Genomic DNA, 25,955 nt, shown 5'->3' with positions numbered 1-25,955 from the left:
AATTTAACTCATATTTTATCAATAGTGAACTGGAAATTTCCCTTTTTGAACTAAAGAGAAATTTTGTTGAGATATTTAATTTAATAAAATGAGATATGCTCTGATAATTAAATTTTCTATTTAATTAAATAATCTTTAATTAATTAGAGACATTTTTCTTATTTAATTAAATAACTTCATTTAATTAGTTAGGAATGGCTTCTCATGTAATTAAATAACTTTTTTTAATTAATTAGAATGAAGTACTCCATTTAATTAAATAATTTTGTTTAATTATTTCAAAATTCTTTTCGAAACTAGTCAACTCAAGTCAACCATGGTTAAATTTGGTCAACTTTTGGTCAAATTTGATCTTTGCGTATGTGAATATGAGCAAATATGAGTATGAATTCCAATAACAATTCGATGCAAATTCTCGTTTAACCTTTCAAAATGAAGAGATGAGGGTCTCTTAAATAGACTTTCTTGGAATTCATTAACGGTTGAGATCGATTTCAATCAACGGTCAGGATTAAAGGTGAAGTTCAGTCATAAAGGGAGATTTCAAAATTAAAGGGAGTTAAAAGATTTAATTTGAGTAAAATAATGAGTTAACTGATTCAATTTAAGTAGAAAAATGAGTGAACTGATTTAACTCATTTTTGATCAAAAGTGAATTGAAAATTTCCCTTTTTGAATTGAAGAGAGATATTGTTGAGATATTTAATTTAATAAAATGAGATATGCTCTCATAATTATTTTTTCTATTTAATTAAATAATCTTTAATTAATTAGAGACACTTTTCTTATATAATTAAATAACTTCATTTAATTAGTTAGGAATGGCTTCTCATTTAATAAAATAATTTTGTTTAATTATTAGAAGTAAGTACTCTATTTAATTAAATATTTAAATTTAATTATGTTAAAATTCTTTTCAAAAATAGTCAACTCAAGTCAACCGTGGTTAAATCTGATCAACTTTTGGTCAAACTTGATCTTTGCAACAATTCAATGCAAATTCTCATTCAACCTTTCAAAATGAAGAGATGATGGTCTCTTAAATAGACTTTCCTGGAATTCATCAACAGTTGAGATTGATTTCAATCAACAGTCAGGATTAAAGATAAAGTTCAGTCGTAAAGGGAGATTTCTAAATTAAAGGGAGTTAACAAATTTAATTTGAGTAAAATAAGGAGTTAACTGATTCAATTTCAGTAGAAGAAGGAGTTAACTGATTTAACTCATTTTTTATCAATAGTGAACTGGAAATTTCCCTTTTTGCACTGAAGAAAGATTTTGTTGAGATATTTAATTTAATAAAATGAGATATGCTTTCACAATTACTTTTTCTATTTAATTTAATAATCTTTAATTGATTAGAGACAATTTTCTTATTTAATTAAATAACTTCATTTAATTAGTTAGGAATGGCTTCTCATTTGATTAAATAACTTTTTTTAATTAATTAGAAGTAAGTACTCCATTTAATTAAATAATTTTGTTTAATTATTTCAAAATTCTTTTCAAAACTAGTCAACTCAAGTTAACCGTGGTTAAATCTAGTCAACTTTTGGTCAAACTTGATCTTTGCATATGTGAATATGAGCAAATGTAAGTATGAATTCCAGCAACAATTCGATACAAATTCTCATTCAACCTTTCAAAATGAAGAGATGAGGGTCTCTTAAATAGACTTTCCTAGAATTTATCAACAGTTGAGATCGATTTCAATAAACGGTCAGGATTAAAGGTGATGTTCAGTCGTAAAAGGAGATTTCCAATTTAAAGAAAGTTAACAGATTTAATGTGAGTAAAATAAGGAGTTAACTGATTCAATTTGAGTAGAAAAAGGTTTTAACTGATTTAACTCATTTTTTATCAATAGTGAACTGAAAATTTCCCTTTTTGAACTGAAGAGAGATTTTGTTGAGATATTTAATTTAATAAAATGAGATATGCTCTCATAATTACTTTTTCTATTTAGTTAAACAATCTTTAATTAATTAGAGACACTTTTCTTATTTAATTAAATAACTTCATTTAATTAGTTAGGAATGGCTTCTCATTTAATTAAATAACTTTGTTTAATTAATTAGAAGTAAGTACTCCATTTAATTAAATAATTTCATTTAATTATTTAAAAATTCTTTTCGAAACTAGTCAACTCAAGTCAACCATGGTTAAATCTGGTCAACTTTTGGTCAAACTCTTATGTTTGCGTATGTGAATATGAGAAAATGTGAGTATGAATTCCAGCAACAATTCGATGCAAATTCTCATTCAACCTTTCAAAATGAAGAGATGAGGGTCTCTTAAATAGACTTTCCTGGAATTCAGCAACGGTTAAGATCGATTTCAATCAACGGTTAGGATTAAAGGTGAAGTTTAGTCGTAAAGGGAGATTTCCAAATTAAAGGGAGTTAACAGATTTAATTTGAGTAAAATAAGGAGTTAACTGATTCAATTTGAGTAGAAAAAGGAGTTAACAGATTTAACTCATTTTTTATCAATAGTGAATTGGAAATTTTTCATGCACAGACTACGAGGGCAAAAACACACACAATTTTTTTTTTTATAAATAATAATTAATAATTAAACATGCTCTAAGTTTGAAATGATTGAGATAACATTTTAAGTACAGGTTCTCTACATAACGTCTTAAGTTTATAGCCTTGAGGAAGAAATTGAATCGTTAAATATGAACTCTCGATACAAATCTAATATTGACAAAAGCTACCTTGTTATTTTTAATTTAAGAGCAATCTATTATAACTTAGAATGATTAAATCAAATTTTCTAATCTCACAAAACAAAACAATTCTCTAGATGAATAATTAACATTATAGTTTAATCTAATAATCTCACTTAATTTTACAACCTTTACTAACCTAAAGCATTTCAAGGTAAAATAATACCAACTTTTGATTTAAGAACAATATAACCATTTATAATAAATCTCAAGCAATTTTAAAGCAAATTAAGTATGCTAACTACTCAACTGAACAACATATTAAAATAATGCCTAACATTCAATTAAATGCACTTCATTTTAATAACAGTTTATTTAAAACTATAATCTAATTTATAATTAATAAATTTAACTAATCAACTAAATGAACTTAAAACAATACTAACAACTTAATTTCATTAAATACTAACTAATTACAAGTATTATCAAATAAAAAAAGTAACTACATGTAACAATTTATTAAACTAAACTAATTTACAATAACTAACTTAAAAACTAAAAAAAAGAATAACACAATTCTAAATTTAATATTTTAATCACTAACTTAAGTTAAACTAACTACTAAAATAAACTAACCTAACACTAACCTAACTAACCCCTAACACCTATTACTAACTTCCTATACTAACCTCCCTACACCCCCTACATTCCTACAGCCCCCTACTGCCATGTCACCCCCCCTTTACCTAGGGCCTGTGCTTTCCCAAGTGCTGAGAGGGCATGCTGCCCCATACTGACCCTGCGTCAGTCATAAACATACGTGGGCGACCAAAAATGGTGGCAATTTTTATTAATTTTGGTTGAAACAAACCAAAAACTAACTTAATGCCCCTCCTTCCAAGCTTGAACGCTCACTTGAGAAGGATAAAGGGGATGTGACATTGGGACAGGGTGACATCACCCTCCCCCATGTACAAGATATTTTATTTAAAAAAAAAAAACCTTTCTTGAAAGACTCTTCCAAGCTGACACCCATCATGAAGGAAACATAATAATAACAAAAAGTTAAATAGGTAAGGATATAAGATATGAAGATAGTCTTCTAGGATAAGTATTAAATGGTTTATAACTAAATTAGATATTATTCACATTAGAAATATATATATAATTATATTTTATATAGAAAACAAAAGGAATATTCGTTGTCTTAATAAGAGAATAAATTATTTCTCCATACAATTTCCAGCATCCTGTAGGTGGGTGTTTTGGAAATTTTCTGTTAGGGATGGTATGAAAAGTTAATTTAATCTTCTTTAAGTTGGATCAAAATTTGAAGAGCTAACATATTGCTAATATTATCCCAAGTTAATACTTAAAATTTCTTATGGCTTACAAACTAATAGAGCATCTCTTAAATCTATTAGATGATTAAGGTAGGATTCAATACAATTTCTATCACATCTAAAATAGATTGATTCAAGGACTAAATTCGTTGTTAATTTCCTTTTTAGGCAATTCTATAATGACTTGATACAAGCATAACCTATCAAGAGTTTGAATTATTCGTTCATTCAATAATGCAATACTTTATCATTTGGATCTAACAATCATAAAAAGTGAATCTGCATGCATGATCATAGTTTTTGATTTCAACATGTATGAAAGCTGGAATATTGTCAAATTTAACATCATCAATTCTTTCCTATTTGGTTTCCTACTCCAATAGTCTAAGTTACTCATGATAAGATATTACAATGATAGTGTGAGTTACTCATAGGACTAAGTATAATTTAGGATGATAATTCATATAACAATCAACATAAAACTTAATGCAGTCGATAAGCAAGCAATGGCAAGGTTAAAGATAACTAATTGATTTATGCTTTAAAAATTTAAGGAGATACATAATCTCTTAGTCGAATTGATTCGTTCAAAGAAGAGATAATTTGAGTTCTCAAGGTAGCAATCCTAATTCATCTAATACTTATACATCAACTTGGAAATTTCATTCTATCAAATTGTTCTTCCTTAACAATTTAAAAACTTGAAATATCACAATTCATGACATTATCCGTTATTTTTATTTTTTTTTATGTGCAACCATATTACATTTAATACACAATTAAATCACATGAAAACCAAAGATGCTCAACACCAATTTTATTGGCAAACCTGATTCAAGGCTCAGCTAGGAAAGAATCAGGAAGAAAACCCAGCTTCGTTGCCATTTACAATAACGTTGAAAAATACAATTTACAATAGGATCTCAATCCCAAATTTCAACAATTAAATCAAATTTTTCCTCATGATCAAAATCAAGGAATTTGTAATGTTTTCTGAATCTCATTTCAAGAACCATGGAGGAAACCAATATCTGATCGGGTGACAACCAAGCAGAACCAAAAGAAAATCAAACATGCATAATCATACATAGTTTACACAATAGGATTCACAATGAATCAAGCCTAGGGAAAGGTGGATTCTTCCAATAGGAGAAGTTAAGCACAACACCAATTCAGATGCCTAATCGGGGCTAATAACCAAGAACTTCCATTCTTCCATTTAAACATGCCATATTCATACCATGTTTGTGCTGACGGATAGGGGCCCATAACACCCTACCCTTTATCCCTCTTCTCATCCTGAGAAGAGACTCTACATTGGTTGGAGTCCAACTAAACAGACCTTTCCCAAAATTGGTCACTTCTTCCCTCTCCAAGGATGAGTAATACCAAAACACCCATGCAAAAAAAACTCAAAAAAAAAAAATTGCAAACATAACCATTAAAAGAAAACAACCAAAATAACGTAGCTTTCAAATCTTCTCAACATACCCACAACCATACAAACAGTGAAACAACAACAAGGTAGCATGAACATGAAACCAAACATAAAAACTGAATAAGGGAGATGAGAATTTCCTACCTTCACAAAGAGGTAATGGCAATGAACAAGTTTGAGTAGAGTATCCCTTTCCTTTCTTCAACCTTCAAGAATTCCTCTCTAAATCTAGAGATTGGGTAACAACCAACTAGTCCAAGGAAGGCCTCTAAATAAGCCTCCAACTCAACCACCCAAAAGGAGCAATAACTATCTCCACCCACTAGCAACTCTAGAAACTCCTAACTCAACCTACACTATGGTTAAACCCTAAGTGGAGATGAGGTGAGGTAACTCAAGATAACCATGATCAATTTTCGCACAAAGGCAAAAAGGGACTTTTTGAGTGACCTCAAAAGTCAAAAAAAGGGGCTTAGGGGTTGGAAAAGACCTCTAACCCATACCCATACCCTTTGGTTAGAATAATAACATGTTTAAAAGCCTTAGAAAAGAGGTTTAGAGTAAAATAAAATCTAGGAATAAAATAAGTCCATCTAACTACTCTAACTTGCAAATTAAGCACTAATCCGGATTAGGGATGACTAACCTTAATTAAGAACCTAATAGAAAAATGACACTAACTTAAACCAACTTGGGCCAAAGGTTAAACAATTAACCCTAACCAGCCACTGAAGCACATAACCATTTTACAAGTGTCAAGCGACACTGAAAGAACATAATTATGAACATTAACATTCACTGAACAAAGAAGATGCATACATACATCTCACAATACAAATACGTGAATTACGAACAACAAAGTTTTCAAATTTAGCACCTAGAGATCAGTTATGTTCCTCCATAGGGTTTCTTCGCTAAAATATCTGCACACTCATTGCACACATTAGTAGTCCCATAAAATCACATGTACATAAATGTATATGTATCAGAATTTTACATAAATTAAAACATACATCAATAAAGGTTTCTTCATCCTACATAATTCTTAACCATATAAAATATCTTAAATCAAAATCTCAATCCTACATTTACTCATTTCATCAACATATATATACATGAACATTAAATGACAATCATCAAATATATCTGAAGTAACATAACACAACATGAAATAATAAAGTATGTTCTAAGCATCAGATAATGTCTCGACATCTCGAGTCGTGAATAACAAAATAAGAGTAATGTATCACTATGCTACGATGGGTCGGGGCGAGGCCTCACAAAATTTCCATTTTTGAACAGAACAGAGATTTTGTTGAGATATTTAATTTAATAAAATGAGATATCCTCTCATAATTACTTTTTCTATTTAATTAGATAATCTTTAATTAATTAGAGATAGTTTTCTTATTTAATTAAATAACTTCATTTAATTAGTTATGAATGGCTTGTCATTTAATTAAATAACTTTGTTTAATTAATTAGAAGTACGTACTCCATTTAATTAAATAATTTCATTTAATTATTTCAAAACTAGTCTATTCAAGTCAATCGTGGTTATATTTGGTCAAATTTTGGTCAAACTTGATCTTTGCGTATGTGAATATGAGCGAATGCAAGTATGAATTCTAGCAACAATTCGATGCAAATTATCATTCAACCTTTCAAAATGAAGAGATGAGGGTCTCTTAAATAGACTTTCCTATAATTCATCGACGATTGAGATCGATTTCAATCAACGGTGAGGATTAAAAGTGAAGTTCAATCATAAAGAGAGATTTCCAAATTAAAGGGAGTTAATAGATTTAATTTCAGTAAAATAAGGAGTTAACTGATTCAATTTGAGTCAAAAAAGGAGCTAACTGATTTAACTCATTTTTTATCAATAGTGAACTAGAAATTTCCCTTTTTGTACTGAAGAGAGATTTTGTTGAGATATTTAATTTAATAAAATGAGATATGCTCTCATAATTACTTTTTCTATTTAATTAAATAATCTTTAATTAATTCGAGACACTTTTCTTATTTAATTAGTTAGGAATGGCTTCTCATTTAATTAAATAACTTTGTTTAATTAATTAAAAGTAAGTACTCCATTTAATTAAATAATTTTATTTAATTATTTCAAAAAAAATTTTGAAACTAGTCAACTCAAGTCAACCGTGGTTAAATTTGGTCAACTTTTGGTCAAACTTGATATTTGCGTACGTGAATATGAGCAAATGTGAGTATGAATTCCAGCAACAATTCAATGCAAATTCTCATTCAACCTTTAAAAATGAAGAGATGAGGGTCTCTTAAATAGACTTTCCTGAAATTCATCAACGGTTGAGATCAATTTCAATCAACAATCAGGATTAAAGGTGAAGTTCAGTCAAAAAGGGAGATTTCCAAATTAAAGGGAGTTAACAGATTTAATTTGAGTAAAATAAAGAGTTAACTGATTCAATTTGAGTAGAAAAAGGAGTTAACTGATTTAACTCATTTTTTATCAATAGTGAACTGAAAATTTCTATTTTTGAATTAAAGAGAAATTTTGTTGAGATATTTAATTTAATAAAATGAGATATGCTCTCATAATTACTTTTTCTATTTTATTAAATAATCTTTAATTAATTAGAGACACTTTTCTTATTTAATTAAATAACTTCATTTAATTAGTTAGGAATGGCTTCTCATTTAATTAAATAACTTTGTTTAATTAATTAGAAGTAAGTACTCCATTTAATTGAATAATTTTGTTTAATTTTTTAAAAATTCTTTTCGAAACTAGTCAACTCAAGTCAACCGTGGTTAAATCTTTTCAACTTTTGGTCAAACTTGATCTTTGCATATGTGAATATGAGCAAATGTGAGTATGAATTCCAGCAACAATTCGATGCAAATTCTCATTCAACCTTTCAAAATGAAGAGATGAGGGTCTCTTAAATAGATTTTCTTGAAATTCATCAACAGTTGAGATCGATTTCAATCAACGGTCAAGATTAAAGGTGAAGTTCAGTCCTAAAGGGAGTTTTCCAAATTAAAGGGAGTTAACAGATTTAATTTGAGTAAAATAAGGAGTTAACTGATTCAATTATAGCAGAAAAATGAGTTAACTAATTTAACTCATTTTTTATCAATAGTGAACTAGAAATTTCACTTTTTGAACTGAAGAGAGATTTTGTTGAGATATTTTATTTAATAAAATGAGATATGCTCTCATAATTACTTTTTCTATTTAATTAAATAATCTTTAATTAATTAGAGACACTTTTCTTATTTAATTAAATAATTTCATTTAATTAGTTAGGAATGGCTTCTCATTTAATTAAATAACTTTGTTTAATTAATTAGAAGTAAGTACTCCATTTAATTAATTAATTTCATTTAATTATTTCAAAATTCTTTTTGAAATTGGTCAACTCAAGTCAACCATGGTTAAATCTTGTCAACTTTTTGTCAAACTTGATCTTTGCGTATGTGAATATGAGCAAATGTGAGTATGAATTCCAACAACAATTCGATGCAAATTCTCATTCAACCTTTCAAAATGAAGAGATGAGGGTCTCTTAAATAGAATTTCTTGAAATTCATCAACGATTCAGATCGATTTCAATCAAAACTCAGGATTAAAGGTGAAGTTCAGTCGAAAAGTGAGATTTCAAAATTAAAGGGAGTTACCAGATTTAATTTGAGTAAAATAAGGAGTTAACTGATTCAATTTGAGCAGAAAAAGGAATTAACTGATTTAACTCAGTTTTGATCAATAGTGAATTGGAAGTTTCCTTTTTTGAACTGAAGAGAGATTTTGTTGAGATATTTAATTTAATAAAATGAGATATGCTCTCCTAATTACTTTTTCTATTTATTTAAATAATCTTTAATTAATAAGAGACACTTTTTCTTTTTTAATTAAATAGCTTCATTTAATTAGTTAGGAATGGCTTCTCATTTAATTAAATAACTTTGTTTAATTAATTAGAAGTAAGTACTATATTTAATTAAATAATCTCATTTAATTATTTCAAAATTCTTTTCGAAACTAGTCAACTAAAGTCAACTGTAGTTAAATCTGGTCAACTTTTGGTCAAACTTGATCTTCGCGTTAAGTATGAATTCTATCAACAATTCGATGCAAATTCTCATTCAACCTTTCAAAATGAAGAGATGAGGGTCTCTTAAATAGACTTTCTTATAATTCATCAATGGTTGAGATCGATTTCAATCAACGGTCAGGATTAAAAGTGAAGTTCACTCATAAAGGGAGATTTCCAAATTAAAGGAAGTTAATAGATTTAATTTGAGTAAAATAAAGAGTTAACTGATTCAATTTGAGTAGAAAAAGGAGTTAACTAATTTAACTCATTTTTGATCAATAGTGAACTCAAAATTTTCCTTTTTGAACTAAAGAGAGATTTTGTTGAGATATTTTATTTAATAAAATGAGATATGCTCTCATAATTACTTTTCTATTTAATTAAATAATCTTTAATTAATTAGAGACACTTTTCTTATTTAATTAAATAACTTCATTTAATTAGTTAGGAATGGCTTCTCATTTAATTAAATAACTTTGTTTAATTAATTAGAAGTAAGTACTCTATTTAATTAAATAATTTCATTTAATTATTTTAAAATTATTTTTAAAACTAATCAACTCAAGTCAACCGTGGTTAAATATGGTCAACTTTTGGTCAAACTTGATCTTTGTGTATGTGAATATGAGCAAATGTCAGTATGAATTCCAGCAACAATTCGATGCAAATTCTCATTCAACTTTTCAAAATGAAGAGATGAGGGTCTCTTAAATAGACTTTCCTGAAATTCATCAACAGTTGAGATTGATTTCAATCAACGGTCAGGATTAAAGGTGAAGTTCAGTCAAAAAGGGAGATTTCCAACTTAAAAGGAGTTAACAGATTTAATTTAAGTAAAATAAGGAGTTAACTGACTCAATTTGACTAGAAAAAGGAGTTAACTAATTTAACTCATTTTTTATCAATATTGACTTGGAAATTTCCATTTTTGAGCTAAAGAGAGATTTTGTTGAGATATTTAATTTAATAAAATGAGATATGCTCTCATAATTACTTTTTCTATTTAATTAAATAATCTTTAATTAATTAGAAACAATTTTCTTATTTAATTAAATAACTTCGTTTAATTAGTTAGAAATTGCTTCTTATTTAATTAAATAACTTTGTTTAATTAATTAGAAGTAAGTACTCCATTTAATTAAATAATTTCATTTAATTATTTCAAAATTCTTTTCGACACTAGTCAACTCAAGTCAATCGTGGTTAAATCTAGTCAACTTTTTGTCAAATTTGATCTTTGCATATGTGAATATGAGAAAATCTGGGTATGAATTTTGGCAACAATTCGATGCAAATACTTATTCACCCTTTCAAAATGAAGAGATGAGGGTCTTTTAAATAGACTTTCCTTGAATTCATCAACGATTGAGATCGATTTCAGTCAACGGTCAGGATTAAAGGAGAAGTTAAGTCATAAATAGAGATTTCCAAATTAAACGGAGTTAAAAGATTTAATTTGAGTAAAATAAGGAGTTAACTAATTCAATTTGAGTAGAAAAATGAGTTAACTCATTTAACTCATTTTTCATCAATAGTGAACTCCAAATTTCCCTTTTTGAACTGAAGAGAGATTTTGTTGAGATATTTAATTTAATAATATGAGATATGCTCTGATAATTACTTTATATATTTAATTAAATAATTTTTAATTAATTAGGGACACTTTTCTTATTTAATTAAATAACTTTATTTTATTAGTTAGGAATGGCTTCTCATTTAATTAAATAACTTTGTTTAATTAATGAGAAGTAAGTACTCCATTTAATTAAATAATTTTGTTTAATTATTTCAATATTCTTTTCGAAACTAGTCAACTCAAGTCAACCGTGATTAAATCTCGTCAACTTTTTGTCAAACTTGATCTTTGCATATGTGAATATGAGCAAATGTGAGTATGAATTCCAGCAACAATTCAATGCAAATTCTCATTCAACCTTTCAAAATGAAGAGATGAGGGTCTCTTAAATAGACGTTCTTTAAATTCATCAACGGTTGAGATCGATTTCAATCAACGGTCAAGATTAAAGGTGAAGTTCAGTCGAAAAGGGAAATTTTCAAATTAAAGGGAGTTAACTAATTTAATTTGAGTAAAAGAAAGAGTTAACTGATTCAATTTGAGTAGAAAAAGGAGTTAACTAATTTAACTCATTTTTTATCAATAGTGAACTGAAAATTTCACTTTTTGAACTGAAGAGAGATTTTGTTGAGATATTTAATTTAATAAAATGAGATATGCTCTCATAATTACTTTTCTATTTAAAAAAATAATCTTTAATTAATTAGAGACACTTTTCTTATTTAATTAATTAACTTCATTTAATTAATTAGGAATAGCTTCTCATTTAATTATATAACTTTTTAAAATTAATTAGAATTAAGTACTGCATTTAATTAAATAATTTTGTTTAATTATTTCAAAATTGTTTTTGAAACTAGTCAACTCAAGTCAACCGTGGTTAAATCTGGTCAAATTTTGGTCAAACTTGATCTTTGTGTTTGTGAATATGAGCAAAAGTGAGTATAAATTTTAGCAAAAATTTGATACAAATTCTCATTCAACCTTTCAAAATGAAGAGATGAGGGTCTCTTAAATAGACTTTCATAGAATTTATCAATGGTTCAGATCGATTTCATCAACGGTCAGGATTCAAGGTGAAGTTCAGTCGAAAAGGGAGATATCCAAATTAAAGGGAGTTAACAGATTTAATTTGAGTAAATTAAGGAGTTAACTGATTCAATTTGAGTAGAAAAAGGAGTTAACTTATTTAACTCAATTTTTATCAATAGTGAACTGAAAATTTCACTTTTTGAACTGAAGAGAGATTTTGTTGAGATATTTAATTTAAGAAAATGAGATATGCTCTCATAATTACTTTTTATATTTAATTAAATAATCTTTAATTAATTAGAGACACTTTTCTTATTTAATTAAATAATTTCATTTAATTAATTAGGAATGGCTTCTCATTTAATTAAATAACTTTGTTTAATTAATTAGAGGTAAGTACTCCATTTAATTAAATAATTTCGTTTAATTTTTTCAAAATTCTTTTCAAAACTAGTCAACTCAAGTCAACCGTGGTTAAATCTGATCAAATTTTGGTCAAACTTGATTTTTGTGTATGTGAATATAAGCAAATATGAGTATAAATTCCAGCAAAAATTTGATGCAAATTCTCATTCAACCTTTCAAAATGAAGAGATGAGGGTCTCTTAAATAGACATTCCTAGAATTCATGAACGGTTGAGATCGATTTCAATCAACGGTCAGGATTAAAGGTGAAGTTCAGTCATAAAAAGAGATTTCCAAATTAAAGGAAGTTAACAGATTTAATTTGTGTAAAATAAGGAGTTAACAAGTTCAATTTGAGTAGAAAAAGGAGTTAACTGATTTAACACATTTTTGATCAATAATGAATTGGAAATTTTCCTTTTTGAACTGAAGAGAGATTTTGTTGAGATATTTAATTTAATAAAATGAGATATGCTCTAATAATTACTTTCTCTATTTAATTAAATAATCTTTAATTAATTAGAGACACTTTTCGTATTTAATTAAATAGCTTCATTTAATTAGTTAGGAATGGCTTCTCATTTAATTAAATAACTTTGTTTAATTAATCTGAAGTAACTACTATATTTAATTAAATAATTTCATTTAATTATTTGAAAATTATTTTCAAAACTAGTCAACTCAAGTCAACCGTGGTTAAATCTGGTCAACTTTTGGTCTAACTCTGATCTTTGCGTATGTGAATATGAGCAAATGTGAGTATGAATTCCAGCAAAAATTTGATGCAAATTCTCATTCAACCTTTCAAAATGAAGAGATGAGGGTCTCTTAAATAGACTTTCCTGGAATTCGTCAACGGTTGAGATCGATTTCAATCAACGGTCAGGATTAAAGGTGAAGTTCAGTCATAAAGGGAGATTTTCAAATTAAAGGGAGTTAACAGATTTAATTTGAGTAAAATAAAGAGTTAACTGATTCAATTTGAGTAGAAAAAAGAGCTAATTGATTTAACTCATTTTTTATCAATAGTGAACTGAAAATTTCTCTTTTTGAACTGAAGAGAGATTTTGTTGAGATATTTAATTTAATAAAATGAGATATGCTCTCATAATTAGTTTTTCTATTTAATTAAATAATCTTTAATTAATTAGAGACACTTTTCTTGTTTAATTAAATAACTTCATTTAATTAATTAGGAATGGCTTCTCATTTAATTAAATAACTTTATTTAATTAATTAGAGGTAAGTACTCCATTTAATTAAATAATTTCGTTTAATTTTTTCAAAATTCTTTTCGAAACTAGTCAACCGTGGTTAAATCAGATCAAATTTTGGTCAAACTTAATCTTTGCATATTTGAATATGAGCAAATATGAGCATAAATTCTAGCAAAAATTTGATGCAAATTCTCATTCAACCTTTCAAAATGAAGAGATGAGGGTCTCTTAAATAGACTTTCCTGGAATTCATCAACGGTTGAGATCGATTTCAATCAATGGTCAAGATTAAAGGTGAAGTTCAGTCATAAAGGGAGATTTCCAAATTAAAGGGAGTTAACAGATTTAATTTGAGTAAAATAAGGAGTTAACTGATTCAATTTGAGTAATAAAAGGAGTTAACTGATTTAACTCATTTTTTTATCAATAGTGAACTGAAAATTTCCCTTTTTGAACTGAGGAGAGATTTTGTTGAGATATTTAATTTAATAAAATGAGATATGCTCTCATAATTACTTTTTCTATTTATTTAAATAATCTTTAATTAATTAGAGACACTTTTCTTATTTGATTAAATAACTTGATTTAATTAGTTAGGAATGGCTTCTACTTTAATTAAATTTGTTTAATTAATTAGAAGTTTTCCATTTAATTAAATAATTTTGTTTAATTATTTCAAAATTGTTTTCGAAACTAGTCAACCCAAGTCAACCATGGTTAAATCTGCTCAACTTTTTGTCAAATTTGATCTTTGCATATGTGAATATGAACAAATGTGAGTATGAAATACAACAACAATTTGATGCAAATTCTGATTCAACCTTTCAAAATAAAGAGATGAGAGTCTCTTAAATAGACTTTCTTGGAATTCATCAACAGTTGAGATCGATTTCAATCAACGGTTAGGATTAAAGGTGAAGTTCAGTCGAAAAGGGAGATTTCCAAATTAAAAGGAGTTAACGGATTTAATTAGTGTAAAATAAGGAGTTAAATAATTCAACTTGAGTAGAAAAAGGAGTTAACTGATTTAAATCATTTTTGATCTATAGTGAACTGAAAATTTTGGTTTTTGAACTGAAGAGAGATTTTGTTGAGATATTTAATTTAAATAGAAAAAGTTGACCAGAAAAGTGTCTCTAATTAATTAAAGATTATTCAATTTGAGTAGAAAAATGAGTTAACTCATTTAACTCATTTTTGATCACTAGTGAACTGAAAATTTTCCTTTTTGAACTGAAGAGAGATTTTCTTGAGATATTTAATTTAATAAAATGAGATATACTCTAATAATTATGTTTTCTATTTAATTAAATAATCTTTAATTAATTAGAGAGACTTTTCTTCTTTAATTAAATAACTTCATTTAATTAGTTAGGAATGGCTTCTCATTTAATTAAATAACTTTGTTTAATTAATTAGAAGTAAGTACTCCATTTAGTTAAATAATTTCGTTTAATTATTTCAAAAAAAAATTTGAAACTAGTCAACTCAAGTCAACTGTGGTTAAATCTGAGCAACTTTTGGTCAAACTTGATCTTTGAGTATGTGAATATGAGCAAATGTGTGTATGAATTCCAGCAACAATTCGATACAAATTTTTATTCAACTTTTAAATTCTTTTAATTAACGGTTGAGATTGATTTCAATAAATGGTAAGGATTAAAGGTGAAGTTCAGTTGTAAAGGGAGATTTTCAAATTAAAGAGAGTTAATAGATTTAATTTGAGTAAAATAAGGAGTTAACAGATTCAATTTGAGTAGAAAAAGGAGTTAGTTGATTTAACTCATTTTTTATCAATAGTGAACTAGAAATTTTCGTTTTTGAATTAAAGAGAGATTTTGTTTAGATATTTAATTTAATAAAATGAGATATGCTCTCATAATTACTTTTTCTATTTAATTAAATAATCTTTAATTAATTAGAGACACTTTTCTTATTGAATTAAATAACTTCATTTAATTATTTAGGAATGGTTTCTCATTTAATTAAATAACTTTGTTTAGTTAATTAGAAGTAAGTACTCCATTTAATTAAATAATTTTGTTTAATTATTTCAAAATTCTTTTCGAAACTAGTCAACTCAAGTCAACCACGGTTAAATCTGGTCAATTTTTGGTTAAATATGATCTTTTCATATGTGAAGATGAGCAAATGTGAGCATGAATTTCAGCAACAATTTGATGCAAATTCTCATTCAACCTTTCAAAATGAAGAGATGAGGGTCTCTTAAATAGACTTTCCTATAATTAATCAACGGTTGAGATCGATTTAAATCAACGGTCAGGATTAAAAGTGAAGTTCAGTCATAAAGGGAGATTTCCAAATTAAAGGGAGTTAACAGATTTAATTTGAGTAAAATAAGGAGTTAACTGATTCAATTTGAGTAGAAAAAGGAGTTAACTAATTGAACACATTTTTGATCAATAGTGAATTGGAAATTTCCCTTTTTGAATTGAAGAAAGATTTTGTTGAGATATTTAATTTAATAAAATGAGATATGCTCTCATAATTACTTTTTCTATTTAATTAAACAATCTTTAATTAATTAGAGACACTTTTTTTATTTAATTAAATAATTTCATTTAATTACTTAGGAATGGCTTCTCATTTAATTAAATAAATTTTTTTAATTAATTAGAAGTACTCCTTTTAATTAAATAATTTTGCTTAATTATTTCAATTTTTTTTTCAAAAACTAGTCAACTCAAGTCCACCGTGGTTAAATCTGGTCAAGTTTTGGTCAAACATGATCTTTGCGTATGTGAATATGAGCAAATGTGAGTATGAATTCCAGTAATAATTCGATGCAAATTCTCATTCAACCTTTACAAATAAAGAGATGAGGGTCTCTTAAATAGACTTTGCTGGAATTCATCAACGGTTCAGATCGATTTCAATCAACGGTCAGGATTAAACGTGATGTTCAGTCGTAAAGGGAGATCTTCAAATTAAAGGTAGTTAACTGATTCAATTTGAGTAGAAAAAGGAATTAACTGATTTAACTCATTTTTGATCAATAGTGAACTGGAAATTTCCCTTTTTGAATTGAAGAAAGATTTTGTCGAGATATTTAATTTAATAAAATGAGATATGCTCTCATAATTACTTTTTCTATTTTATTAAACAATCTTTAATTAATTAAAGACACTTTTCTTATTTAATTAAATAACTTCATTTAATTAGTTAGGAATGACTTCTCATTTAATTAAATAACTTTGTTTAATTAATTAGAAGTAAGTACTCCATTTAATTAAATAATTTTGTTTAATTATTTCAAAATTCTTTTCAAAACTAGTCAACTCAAGTCAACCGTGGTTAAATTTGGTAACCTTTTGGTCAAACTTGATCTTTGCGTATGTGAATATGAGCAAATGTGAGTATGAATTCCAGCAACAATTCGATGCAAATTCTCATTCAACCTTTCAAAATAAAGAGATGAGGGCCTCTTAAATAGACATTCTTGGAATTCATCAACAGTTGAGATCGATTTCAATCAACGGTCAGGATTAAATGTGATGTTCAGTCGTAAAGGGAGATTTCCAAATTAAAGGGAGTTAACAGATTTGATGTGAGTAAAATAAGGAGTTAACTGATTTAACTCATTTTTTATCAATAGTGAACTGAAAATTGTTCTTTTTGAACTAAAGAGAGATTTTCTTGAGATATTTAATTTAATAAAATGAGATATACTCTAATAATTAATTTTTCTATTTAATTAAATAATCTTTAATTAATTGGAGACAATTTCTTATTTAATTAAATAACTTCATTTAATTAGTTAGGAATGGCTTCTCATTTAATTAAATAACTTTCTTTAATTAATTACAAGTACTCCATTTAATTAAATAATTTCGTTTCATTATTTCAAAATTCTTTTCGAAACTAGTCAACTCAAGTCAACCGTGGTTAAATCTGGTCAACTTTTTGTCAAACTTGATCTTTGCGTATGTGAATATGAGCAAATGTGAGAATGAATTCCAGCAACAATTCGATGCAAATTCTGATTCAACCTTTCAAAATGAAGAGATGAGGGTTTCTTAAATAGACTTTCCTAGAATTCATCAACGGTTGAGATTGATTTCAATAAACGGTCAGGATTAAAGGTGAAGTTCAGTTGTAAAGGGAGATTTTCAAATTAAAGGGAGTTAACAGATTTAATTTGAGTAAAATAATGAGTTAACTAATTCAATTTGAGTAGAAAAATGAGTTAACTAATTTAACTCATTTTTGATCAATAGTAAACTGGAAATTTCCCTTTTTCAACTGAAGAGAGAGTTTATTAGGATATTTAATTTAATAAAATGAGATATGCTCTCATAATTACTTTTTCTATTTAATTAAATAATCTTTAATTAATTAGAGACACTTTTCTTATTTAAATAAATAACTTCATTTAATTAGTTAGGAATGGCTTCTTATTTAATTATAAAACTTTGTTTAATTAATTAGAAGTAAGTACTCCATTTAATTAAATAATTTTGTTTAATTATTTAAAAATTCTTTTTGAAACTAGTCAACTCAACTGAACCATGGTTAAATCAGGTCAACTTTTGGTCAAACTTCTTGTTTGCGTATGTGAATATGAGAAAATGTGAGTATGAATTGTAGCATCAATTCGATGCAAATTCTCATTAAACCTTTCAAAATAAAGAGATGAGGGTCTCTTAAATAAACTTTCTTAGAATTCATCAACGGTTGAGATCGATTTCAATGAACAGTCAGGATTAAAGGTGACGTTTAGTCATAAAGTGAGATTTTCATATTAAAGGGAGTTAAGAGATTTAATTTGAGTGAAATAAGGAGTTAACTGATTCAATTTGAGGAGAAAAAGGAGTTAACTAATTTAACTCATTTTTTATCAATAGTGAACTGAAAATTTCCCTTTAATTAATTAGAGACATTTTTCTTATTTAATTAAATAGATTCATTTAATTAATTAGGAATGGCTTCTCATTTAATTAAATAACTTTGTTTAATAAATAAGAAGTAAGTACTCCATTGAATTAAATAATTTCTTTTAATTATTTGAAAATTGTTTTTGAAACTAGTCAAGTCAACTCAACCGTGGTTAAATCTGGTCAACTTTTCGTCAAACTTGATCTTTGCGTATGTGAATATGAGCAAATGTGAGTATGAATTCTAGCAACAATTTGATGCAAATTCTCATTCAACCAATCAAAATGAAGAGATTAGGATCTCTTAAATAGACTTTTCTGGAATTCATCAACGATTGAGATCGATTTCAATCAACGGTCAGGATTAAAGGTGAAGTTCAGTCATAAAAGGAAATTTTCAAATTAAAGAGAGTTAACAGATTTAATTTGAGTAAAATAAGGAGTTAACTAATTCAATTTGAGTAGAAAAAGGAGTTAACTGATTTAACTCATCTTTGATCAATAGTGAACTGAAAATTTCTTTTTTTGAACTAAAGAGAGATTTTGTTGAGATATTTAATTTAATAAAATGAGATATGCTCTCATAATTACTTTTTCTATTTAATTAAATAATCTTTAATTAATTAGACACACTTTTCTTATTTAATTAAATGACTTCATTTAATTAATTAGGAATGGCTTTTCATTTAATTAAATAACTTTGTTTAATTAATTAGAAGTAGGTACTCCATTTAATTAAATAATTTTATTTAATTATTTCAAAATTCTTTTCGAAACTAGTCAACTCAAGTCAACCATCGTTAAATCTGATCAACTTTTGGTCAAACTTGATCTTTGCGTATGTGAATATGGGAAAATGTGAGTACGAATTCCAGCAACAATTCTATGCAAATACTCATTCAACCTTTCAAAATGAAGAGATGAGGGTCTCTTAATTAGACTTTCTTGGAATTCATCAACGGTTGAAATCGATTTCAATCAACGGTCAGGATTAAAGGTGAAGTTCAGTCATAAAGGAAGATTTTCAAATTAAAAGGAGTTAACAGATTTAATTTGAGTAAAATAATGAGTTAACTGATTCAATTTGATTTGAAAAAGGAGTTAATTGATTTAACTAATTTTTTATTTATAGTCAACTAGAAATTTCCCTTTTTGAACTGAAGAGAGATATTGTTGAGATATTTAATTTAATAAAATGAGATATGCTCTCATAATTACTTTTTCTATTTAATTAAATAATCTTTAATTAATTAGAGACACTTTTCTTATTTAATTAAATAACTTCATTTAATTAATTAGGAATGACTTCTCATTTAATTAAATAACTTTGTTTAATTAATTAGAAGTAAGTACTCCATTTAATTCAATAATTTCGTTTAATCATTTCAAAAAGAAATTCGAAACTAGTTAACTGAAGTCAACTGTCATTAAATCTGGTCAACTTTTGGTCAATCTTGATCTTTGCATATGTGAATGTGAGCAAATGTGAGTATGAATTCTAGCAACAATTTGATGCAAATTCTCATTCAACCTTTCAAAATAAAGAGATGAGGGTCTCTTAAATAGACTTTCCTGGAATTCATCAACGGTTGAGATCGATTTCAATCAACGGTCAGGATTAAAGGTGAAGTTCAGTCATAAAGGGAGATTTCCAAATTAATGGGAGTTAACAGATTTAATTTGAGTAAAATAAGGAGTTAACTGATTCAATTTGAGTAGAAAAAGGAATTAACTGATTTAACTCATTTTTTATCAATAGTGAACTGAAAATTTTCCTTTTTGAATTGAAGAAGGATTTTGTTGAGATATTTAATTTAATAAAATGATATATGCTCTCATAATTACTTTTTCTATTTAATTAAATAATCTTTAATAAATTAGAGACGCTTTTCTTATTTAATTAAATAAGTTGATTTAATTAATTAGGAATGGCTTCTCATTTAATTAAATAACTTTGTTTAATTAATTAGAAGTAAGTACTCCATTTAATTAAATAATTTTGTTCAATTATTTCAAAACTCTTTTTGAAACTAGTCAACTCAAGTCAACCGTGGTTAAACCTGATCAACTTTTGGTCAAACTTGATCTTTACGTATGTGAATATGAGCAAATGTGAGTATGAATTCCAGCAACAATTCGATGCAAATTCTCATTCAACCTTTCAAAATGAAGAGATGAGGGTCAGTTAAATAGACTTTCCTTGAATTTATCAAAAGTTGAGATCGATTTAAATCAACAGTCATGATTAAAGGTGAAGTTCAGTCATAAAGGGGGATTTCCAAATTAAATGGAGTTAACAGATTTTATTTGAGTAAAATAAGGAGTTAACTGATTCAATTTGAGTAGAAAAATGAGTTAACTTATTTAACTCATTTTTGATCCATAGTGAACTGGAAATTTCCCTTTTTGAACTGAAGAGAGATTTTGTTGAGATATTTAATTTAATAAAATGAGATATGCTGTCATAATTACTTTTTCTATTTAATTAAATAATCTTTAATTAATTAGAGACACTTTTCTTATTTAATTAAATAATTATATTTAATTAATTAGGAATGGCTTCTCATTTAATTAAAGAACTTTGTTTAATTAATTAGAAGTAAGTACTTCATTTAATTAAATAATTTTGTTTAATTATTTCAAAATTCTTTTCGAAACTAGTCAACCCAAATTAACCGTGGTTAAATCTGGTCAACTTTTGGTCAAACTTGATCTCTGCGTATGTGAATATGAGCAAATGTAAGTATGGATTCCAGCAACAATTCGCTACAAGTTCTCTTTCAACCTTTCAAAATTAAAAGATGAGGCTCTCTTAAATAGACTTTCTGGAATTCGTCAACGGTTGAGATCAATTTCAATCAATGGTTAGGATTAAAGGTGAAGTTCAGTCATAAAGGGAGATTTCCAAATTAAAGGGAGTTGACAAATTTAATTTGAGTAAAATAAGGAGTTAACTGATTCAATTTGAGCAGAAAAAGGAGTTAACTGATTTAACTCATTTTTTATCAATATTAAACTTTAAATTTCCCTTTATGAACTAAAGAGAGATTTTGTTGAAATATTTAATTTAATAATATGAGATATGCTCTTATAATTACTTTTGCTATTTAATTAAATAATCTTTAATTAATTAGAGGCACTTTTCTTATTTAATTAAATAACGTAATTTAATTAATTAGGAATGGCTTCTCATTTAATTAAATAATTTTGTTTAATTATTTCAAAATTCTTTTCGAAACTAGTCAACTCAAGTCAATCGTGGTTAAATCTAGTCAACTTTTGGTCAAACTTGATCTTTGCGTATGTGAATATGAGCAAATGTGAGTATGAATTTCAGTAACAATTTGATGCAAATTCTCATTCAACCTTTCAAAATTAAGAGATGAGGGTCTCTAAAATAGACTTTCCTGGAATTCATCAACGGTTGAGATAGATTTCAATCAAAGGTCAGGATTAAAGGTGAAGTTCAGTCATAAAGGGAGATTTTCAAATTAAAGGGAGTTAACAGATTTAATTTGATTGAAATAAGGAGTTAACTGATTCAATTTGAGTAGAAAAAGGAGTTAACTGATTTAACTCATTTTTGATCAATGGTGATATGGAAATTTCCCTTTTTGAACTGAAGAGAGATTTTGTTGAGATATTTAATTTAATAAAATGAGATATGCTCTTATAATTTGTAGTGCCTACCCTCGTTCACATCTTTTCTAGACATTGTTATTATCAAACTTTGATAGACTAGTTTTATGTTGATGGAATAGTGGTATTGTTTTGACAGTATCAGACATTATGTTATGGATTCAGTGGTTATATGATGAGATCATTTAGATTTTACATTTCATGCATACATGATGATCATTATACTATTTTTAGTTATTATTAATGATTAAATGGGTTGTTTATTATCTTATGTGTTTTATTATGGATACTTACCCCATACTTGCATGTGTATGGTGTGCGTATTTTCTTATTGTATTATATTTCTGATGTGGTTAAGGAAGAGAGTCATAGTCACCTGGTTAGTCGGGATCTACACGATGCACCACTTCTTGCCATTTTCTGTTTAGCTCAGCATTATATATATTGTATGTACATGCATGGTTTTTCTGCAGGTTGCAGGTACCGAGTATCGACTTCCCTGAATTGCCAGGATGAGCGTACCCTATTATACTATCTCAGTAATAAGAGAAGAGAGATAAATTCTTAAGTCCAAATCTTGAACCTTTAAGCCAATTGTCCTAGTGAGGTAGGACAAGTATTTGGATATTTTACCCACCGAATGTGTCGGATGACATAATTCGTGATTTTTAACCCTTTAGACTAATTTTGAGTGATTTGCTCTATGATGGGTTTTCATATTTTATCTTGGAGGTCTATGGTGAATTTTTTATTAATTAAGTCCTAATAAATGGATTTAATTAATAAATTAATCATTTGAGAAGATTAATATAAAATATCATGTTATTTGATATTTTGATTGTAATTAATTAAATATGAATTATTGAAAAAAAATGAATTAAATAAAAGAGAATTAGAAATTTAAAAAATAATAATAAAGTAATAAATAAATAATAATAATAAAAGTTATAAAAGTTAAAATGAAAGTTATAAATATTTAAATAGAAATTATATAAATAGTGAATTGGAGTTATAAGCTTGCATGGGAGTTAGCGCACTTCTCTATTTCTCAAGTATCAACAACACGGGGGTTAGTGCATCAATTAAGCAAGTGGTGTCTACAACCCTAAGGCTCATCTTGAAGGTTGAAAAAGACCTATGCTTAGTTGGTAACACCTTCTAGCTATTTCTAGAAGCATTTTAGATGTTTTCTTAAAGCTCTTTATATTCAGGCATTCATAGAAGCTTAGACAGAGCGTTTAGAGTGCAATTGGAGCATTGGAGGACTCAAGAATTCTGAAGAAGGGAGAAGCTTGCTCTACAATTTTTTTGAGGAAGAGCGATTTAGCATCAGAATTCAGGTAGATTCTTGTGATTTTACTTATGCTATTTTCACATCATGCATTCCCTGTCTTCTTCGTGTCTTCCATGTCTTCTAAGAAGTTTCGTATTTATAGATGTGGGTAGATTAATTTAATTGAAGAACTTTATATGCATTCTATATTGCAAATATCTTATTCTTAATTGTAGATATAGTCTTTGTGAAAAACATACATGGTTATATATTTAGATCTGCATACATGTACATATATATAAATATATATTTATCTATATGCATATGTATACATTTATTATGAATCTATTATAAAATTTGAATATATATATATACATACATACATACATACATACATACATACATACATATATATATATATACTGATATATATATACATATATACCTATGTATATTTATATATAATGCACCGAATTGAGCGATTAATAAAATCGCAGTGAAAATTTATCAATTTGCATCATGATTTATATCGCATGAAACAAAGTTTAATATGTCGTGGGCACGTTTCGTACCCCGCACCGATGGAGGGCAGAGGCCTGTCGTCGCAGTTCTGGGACGACAGGGGTACCACGTACCCACTGTCGGTGCAGTGCCTGCGACTACAGGTACTGCGTACCACAGCATAAGTTTGGGAGGGGGGGGGTTTAATTGATGTTAATGATATGCAAAAAAAATAACAATAACGTTTATGTTAAAATGTTTACATACAATTCGATTCTAATATGGTGTAATTTGAAATTGTTAATTTGATTTAATAAAAACATTATATATATATATATATATATATATATATATATATATATATATATATATATATATATATATATATATATATATATATATATATATATATATATATATATATATATATATATATATATATATGAAATATATAAATATGTTATTTGTAAATTTAAGTTGTTATTTGATCAATGGCTTATATATGATGGTTTATTTTCATAAGGTGACTCTTTAATAATTTTCAACTATTTAATAATTTAAATGTTTTAAATTATTAAATAAGGAATTGATAGTTGGGTGGGGGATGTATCAAAAAAATGTTATTAATTGGAAACTGGTTTTTTTTATTTCTAATAAGGAAAACTTTTATTCAAAACAATATATGTGTCCCTCCATTCATTCTTCAGATTTGGAAACATAAACTGAGATCTCTACATTTAAACTCAAGTTGTGAAACCAAAACATGTGTCTACATTGTGTATTCTTTATGCTATTGTTTTGAGTTTTGGGTTGACTAGTGTTGACCAGTATAGGACGTCTACCAGAGGCTTGGGGGTTATGTGATTGTGGTGACATGATGATGTTTTAATCTCGATCTTTTTAAATCCAACCATGGTTATGTGATGGAATGCTCTATGTATTGGTTGTGATTACTGATTGTTATAGTTGAGATTCTTATGTATGAGACACTTGAATTAACCATTATTTTGGTCATCGATCAGTTATCCTTGGTTATTTTTCTAGTCGCCATGATGGGACTGTTATGTGAATTTATTTTGATAATGTCATGATGTGACATATTTGACTCAACCATTTTTGGAGTCTTCGATCAGTATGATTGAGATATATATTTTGGTTATTGAGAACCATTGGATATTTGATTATCAGTGATACTTCAGTTGCTAATAGAGAGCTTTTGTGTTCATGATTTTCTATAGATGTTGCTCAATGTGATTTGATGCTTTTATGCATATTTGATGATTTTATGGATTATCTTTTGTGATTTTGAGATTTATGAGTCCATGAGCATTAGGGTAGGATATCTGCATGTAGTGACGGGAAGTGGCTTGCAATGGGGGCCGAGGCCCTAAGAGGCTGCCAGGGTAACTCATTGTAAGTTGGATTAATAAGTGATAACATTCAAACCTAATACTAACTGAATGAACCTAAAAAGATAAGTGTTTTATTCTCACCCATGCCTTGAGCACTTGTACAGGCTAGGATGGGAGTAGTGAGACGCACGATTGCGACCTTGCATTCTGTAGTATGCCTCGTCAGAATGAGAGGATACTAGTGTCCACATGAAATTAGTATGGACCCGTGGAGTTTAGCTAACTGCCAGGGTAACTTGTACGTGATAATTGCGATGACACTTTCCCACTTGCATAGTAGGTTCCTACATGTCATCGTGTGCCTCTGGAGATTAGATGTCAGATTTTGTGTTTGGAACCTTTGAGTTAGTATAATTTTAGGATTCTTGGACTTATAGAGATATGTACTATGTGATTTTGATAGCCTGCTCGGGACTTGAGATTATCTCCTTAGCACGGTGAGAGTGGACCACATAGGTACCACACGGTCGGGTG

The sequence above is a fragment of the Cupressus sempervirens genome, chromosome 5 (assembly GCF_028749045.1).
Source record: "Cupressus sempervirens isolate cs-2001-9-10 chromosome 5, ASM2874904v1, whole genome shotgun sequence".
NCBI classification, from domain to species: Eukaryota; Viridiplantae; Streptophyta; class Pinopsida; order Cupressales; family Cupressaceae; genus Cupressus; species Cupressus sempervirens.
Note: the sequence above shows the minus strand (reverse complement) of the source record.